The sequence below is a fragment of the Alligator mississippiensis genome, chromosome 3 (assembly GCF_030867095.1).
Source record: "Alligator mississippiensis isolate rAllMis1 chromosome 3, rAllMis1, whole genome shotgun sequence".
Taxonomy (NCBI): Eukaryota; Metazoa; Chordata; order Crocodylia; family Alligatoridae; genus Alligator; species Alligator mississippiensis.
In genome coordinates, this window is record NC_081826.1 from 261290948 (window position 1) to 261297178 (window position 6231).

The 6231-nt window shown below is 49.3% G+C and overlaps 1 long non-coding RNA gene across 1 annotated transcript; it reads right to left on the bottom strand.

Annotated features, from left to right (window-relative positions):
• Nucleotides 1-3079: 3079 nt before the first annotated feature.
• On the bottom strand, nt 3080-4498 carry LOC109285270 (uncharacterized). Its single transcript, XR_002092956.2, has 2 exons — nt 4261-4498; nt 3080-3288 (listed from the first exon to the last, which is right to left on the bottom strand). It is a non-coding gene; the product is annotated as an uncharacterized LOC109285270 (long non-coding RNA).
• Between the last annotated feature and the right edge of the window lie 1733 nt (nt 4499-6231).

Below are 6231 nucleotides of genomic sequence, written 5' to 3' on the forward strand. Positions count from 1 at the left end.
CCTAATGGTAAGAGTCTACTATAGGCCTCCCTACCAAGAAGAGGAGAGTGACCAGGCATTCTATAGAGAACTGACCAAAGCAGTCAGCACCAAAGATTTGATTGTCATGGGTGACTTCAACTACCCTGACATCTGTATGGAAAGACCATACAGCCAGCTCCAGCAGGTCAGCAGGTGCAGCAACTTTTTGGCAACTATAGACAACCTGTTCTTGACACAGGCTGTGGAGGGGCTGACTAGGAGTAAAGCCACTCTGGACTTGATGCTGACCAAAGGGGAGGACGTGGTAGGTGACCTGAAGATCAGAGGTACTCTGGGCGACAGTGATCACAACAGTGATTTGATTAGATTCACCATTCACCGGAAGGCTGGGAATTCTGCCAGCAGAACAGAAGTCCTAGACTTCAGAAGGGCAGACTTTGGTAAATTCAGGAGTCTAGCCAGAAAGACCCTATGCAACTAGTGACTGGACGATTTGGGAGTTCAGGAATGGTGGTGCTTCCCTAAGGAGGCAATTCTCACTGCTCAAAAAGAGGCCATCCCTACGTGGTCAAAAAGATGGAAAGGGGCCAAGATACCTGCTTGTCTCAACAGGGACATTAGGGAACTTCTCAAAAAGAAAAAAAAAAAAAAAAAAAAAAAAAAAAAAGAGTACATGCAATGGAAAAATGGTACAACATCCAGAGAAGAGTACACCCATATGGCCAGGGTCTGCAGACATGCGACACGGAAAGCCAAGGCATGCATGGAAATCAAGCTGGCAATTGAAATTATAGATTAAAAAAAAAAAAAAAAGTCCTTCTATAGGTACATAGGGAGCAAGAAAAAAAAAAAAAAAAAATCAAGCTCCTCTGCGGCACCCCTACTGAATATGGAGAGAAAGCCCACAGTTGATACCTGTGAAAAGGCAGAGCTCCTTAATACTTACTTCTCATCAGTATTCCTGAAACCAGGCGAGAACTCATCACCTGTCCAGAGGCCCAGAGAATACAGCGATGACAGCAGTCCACATAAAATCAGTCCTGAACAGGTGAAGATACTCTTAGGACATTTGAACATTTTCAAGTCAGCTGGGACAGACAACCTGCACCCAAGAGTGCTGAAAGAACTGGCTGAACTCATAGCAGTGTCTCTGGTGAGGCTGTTTGAAGAGTCTTGAAACTCAGGAGTGGAAGAATGCTGGAAGAAGGCTAATGACTGGAAGAGGGGTAACACGGTACCCATCTTTAAGAGGGATGACCCTGCTAACTATAGAAAGGTCAGTCTGACTTCAGCCCTGGGCAAAATCTTTGAAAAAATTGTCAAGGAGGCCATCAACTACAAGCTCACAACTGGTAAGGTACTGAGAAACAACCAGAATGGCTTTGTTGAGGGGACAAACCTGGTGTCCTTTTATGACCAGGTAACTAACCAGCTGGTGGGCATCGTCTACCTAGACTTCAGCAAGGCCTTTGATACTGTTTCCCAAGAAATTCTCTCAACCAAGTTGGAGGGTACTGGCCTAGATCAGGCTATGGTGAGGTAGGTTGGCAACTGGCTCAGTAGCCAATCCCAGGAAGTTGTAATTGATGGGATGACCTCATCCTGGAGGGCTGTCTCCAGTGATGTCCCCCAAGCATCAGTGCTTGGGCCCATGCTCTTTAACATCTTTATCAATGACCTGGATGAGGGAGTGGAAAGCACAATGAATAAGTCTGTGGATGACACCAAGCTGTGGGGACATGTGGGCACATCTGAGGACAGGGCAAGGATTCAGGATGACCTTGACAGCCCAGTCCTATGGGCTGAAAGCAATCATATGAAGTTCAAACAGGGACAAGTGCTGAGTCCTTGACCTGGGTAGGAGGAACCTTCACCTTATCTATATAATGGGTGGTGGTCCACTGGCTGGCTCTGCATCTGAAAGGGACCTGGGGCTGACAATTGACCAGAGGATGAATATGAGCTGTCAGTGTGATTAAGTTGCTAACAGAGCAAATAGAACTCTGCTGTGCATCAGCCGATGTGTTGCCAATAGATCCAGAGAGGTGCTCCGCTCCCTCTACTCACATTGGTAAGACCACAGCTGGAGTACTGCGTCGAGTTCTGGGCACTGCACTTCAAGAAGGATATGGATAAACTCAAAAGGGTACAGAGAAGAGTTACCTGCATGATCAAGGGCTTGAGGGATAAGCCTTATGTGGAGAGACTTCAGGATGTGAGTTTGTTCAGCCTGAGTAAAAGAAGACTGAGGGGTGACTTGATAGCTGCCAAGTATGCCAGGGGTGAACACCAGGACCTAGGGGAGCAACTCTTCAGAAAGGCACCCCTTGGGAGGATGAGGCCCAATGGGCACAAGCTAATTGAAGAGAAGTTTAGGCTAGACATAATGAAAAACTTCTTTTCCGCCCAGATAACTAGAATCTGGAAAACACTCCCAGCAGAGGTGGTGCAGTCGCCATTCCTGGCGATGTTCAAGAGGAGGCTGGACAAGCACCTTGTCAAGCTCGTTTGAGCACAATTACCTCCTGCCCATGGCAGGGGACCAGAGTTGATGAACTTACAAGTTCCTTCCAGTCCTTCTATTCTAAAAGCAAGGCATCTTGTTGATATCCTTTACTGAACCCACTGTATAGTTGAAAGAGATGTTAGGTAAGCTTTAAGGCACAAAAGGCCCTTCTTCAGGTCTTTGCTTGAAAGCTTATCTTGCATCTTTCCCAACTATGCAATTAGGCCAATAAGAAAAGCATCATCTTAGTTTTCTGAAGGATTTAAAAAAAAAAAAATCTGCATTTTTCCATGACCTACTGAAAGCTCTACAGCACCATTTCTATTCTCTCTCATTTCTGCTGTGGTTTTTGCCTCTCGGCCAACCAGCAGTACCCACCCCCCCCTCCCACTGCTGCTGATTGACTGAGATGCAAAAACCATGGCAAAAATAAAAGAACAGAAATGGTGCCACTTACCACGGGATGCCACCGCACTTTTGGCAGGCCATGGAAAAACATGGATTCTATGTTTTTCTGTGGTTTTCCATGGTGAATGGAAAACTAGGATTCCTAATTATCACCAAAAAATCTTGCTTGTGAAAAAATATGCATTGTAGAGAACAGACCTCATAGAAGCTTTAATTCATTCCTGGGTGCTATAAGAGTACTTTAATGAAGAAAGCCTTCTGTTGATGTAATCATGAGGACTCAGGATGGAATCAAACCAACTCCAGCTGTATGGACATGTGTGATAGTTGCTGTGTCATGGTGTAACACTTTTTTGGTAGAAGTCCTCTGCAACCATTCCGGCTCTGAAACACTGAAACAACAAATGAAGGAGGTAGTTATGGCTCCTCCTTACATTGCTATAGAAAACTGTGATGGAGGAAAGCACACACAAAAAGGGTATAATTGTTGGTACACTTTTCTCAGTAATATTTGAATGATGGATGTGTCAAGTACAAGTTAGGTAGCCCATCAGCAGAAAAACCTTCCCACTGAAAACAAAGCTCTACATCAATATCCTGGCTGTAACAGGAGGGCAGTCAGGGTCGCTGTGCTCTCCCCTGCCTCCTCCTTTACCGTGTCAAGTTGCCAATAAGCACCCTCCAATTCTCACCCGCCACGACTTTGATCTTATATATTTTATAGGGAGGCTGCCCTTTGTCTGCTTGTCCACGGTTCTCCTGCTATCTTTAGTTCCTCTCCGGTATTGAGTGTTCTGTACACTCCCGCCTTATGGGCTATGCGTGGCACCAACCACCCCTGTACCACGCCCCAAGGCTTGCAGATGTGCTTGACGTTGTTAGGTCTCTCTCTCACCGCACCCTCTCTAGCGCTCGGGCTCTCCGCACTCCTGTCTCTCTCTCTCTCTCTGCGCCCGCTCTCCGGGCCTTCTTAGTAATGCCGCCCCCTGTCCAGGGCCTTCTCCGTAATCTCAGTAATGCCGCCCGCCTCTGGGGGTCTTCTCCATAATGCCGCCTGCCTCTAGGGGCCTTCTCCGTAATGCCACCCTCTCTCAGGGCTCACCATGCCCGCACTGGGGCTACTCAGCAATGCCCCCTTCTCCGGGGCTTCTCAGCTGCCCCTCTCCGGGGCTGGGGTCTGTGCACCCCGAATGCTGCGCCCTTGCTGGTGCTGGGGTTCCCACACTGCTGTGGGCCCCTATGAGGCCTCCTCCAACCCCTAATAGCCTCACCCAAACCACCGGTAACAAACAGCAACACAAACACAAGCCCCTGGGCTATAACTCAAACAGAAGCCGCCCGGCTATAATCATGCTCAAGCCTACCGGGGTTTCTTCATCCCTCAGCAGTGTCAGACGTTGCTCCTGCCTCTGGCTTCTCCTTTCTTTCATGACTGAGAGCTTTTTCTTCCTTGGCTGCCGGTAGGGAACTGCCTCCTGGCCTCCTGCCTGTGATTTATATAGGAGCCAGGCCCTGCCCCTTCCTTCAGCTGGCTAGGCAGGTGGGGATCATTAGTTCCCTCCAGTTGCCTCAGCAACCAGCACCTGAGGAATTATTCCGGCTCTCTCAGTAGCAGGCACCTTAGTGCCCTGCTACACTAGCACTCAGAATAATCAGGCTAGCTGGCATGGTCTTCTTAGCCCCCCGCCCCCTTCCAAAACTACGCAATGCAGATCCTGATAGATAAGTAATCCATGATTCTATAAATAAGCAAGGAGAGGTGTGTTTGTCTTCTGTCTGTCTGGAAGTAGTCAAGCTGATAATGGTGTCACTGGGAGTCACCAGCTACCTTCTGGGAATCAAAAACTTATTGGACTTTCTGAGAGGACTTTCTATGTTTCTGTGACCACTATCAGGCAGAGGTCCATTTATTCCTTTACGGGAGTACCCTGTGCTAGACATATTCACCTTAATGTGTCAGAACTTTTGTCCCAGACAGGGCGTGAGCCCAAGCTCAATATTGGACAGCTTCCTTCCTCAGCAATTCCAAAGCTGCATATGTACTTATCTACCAGTACTCCCAATCTGCACTGTGATTTCCACAATCGGAAGAGAGCTGTATTTATGCTCAGAGCTCCTAGTGACCAAAGCAATTTTGACTGATGAACCCACCAAATGATTCAGCTGCCAATCCAGTTCCTGGACCCCCATCTCCCAACACTGCAGTCAGATCCAGACCCAAACTCATTGCATCTTACAACCTGGTTATTCATTGACTGAATACTTTTGATAGGAATTGATCTCTGTGTGGGCTCAGAAAATTCTGAAACAGAGCAGGAAGACAACAATCAGACAGACTCATTAATCTAAATGAAAAACATCTAAACAAGGGCAGCCCAACATGATTCTGCCATCAATAATGCAAACAAACAATGTATCTCACTGAATTACCTGCTCTAGCATAATTTGACAGTCGAATCTCTGAATCCAAATTGATTTGGGAGATAAAAAGGTTTGAATCAATTCGAAACCTCTGAATCAATTTTGGAAAGATTTGGAGAAGATTCAGATTCAGGCAGTCCCCGCTTGCTGCCACAGGGACCTGGACCTGGGCTCCGTGCCAGTAAGTGGGGGGGACGGGGACCATGGGGGGACCCCTGCCAGGCCCCATCCCCTGCCTGCTTCCTCAGCCCCTCTGAGTACCCCCCATCCACTCTCCCAGTCCCTGTCAATGGCTGCCCCACCTGGCCCAGCATCCTAGCACTTTAAAAGAAAAGTTGCTGCCAGGGCTGGTCCACAGCCCCCTGCAGCAGCACCCAAGCCCTGGCTGCCACCTGCAGGAGGCAGTGGCTGCTGCAGTGGAGCAGAGTGCAGAGCCCGGCTCTCACTTCCCACAGACAGAATGGCTGAAGCAGAGCCTGTGGTGGGGAGGGATGTGGGCTGCCTGCTGTGGGCTCCCCACTCTGCTGCCCTCCCTCGAGGCCTCCGTGGCCCAGGAGGTGGGACCAGATACGGCAGGACAGAAAGGGGACAGGCAGGGAAGCTTCTTCCCACTATAAACGTTGTGCCACCCTGGTGAGGTACCCCCTGCTTGCCTGGCAGTAGCAGGGATGGCAGCATGGAGTTGTGTTCCTCGCTGCTGCTGGGTGGGCAGTGTGCCTTGCAAGGGCAGTGCACAAATTTGCACCACCCTACACACAGATTTTGGGGGCACGTGCCCTGAGTGTGCACAGCAGTGGGGAGCCAGTTCCTTCCCCCTCCCTGCCTCACCCGCTGGAGGAGCCTCCTGGTTGTGCGGGCCGGGCCCCGATCCCGCCGCCAAGTGCGAGTCGGGAGGGGCGATCTGCGGCCCGTTT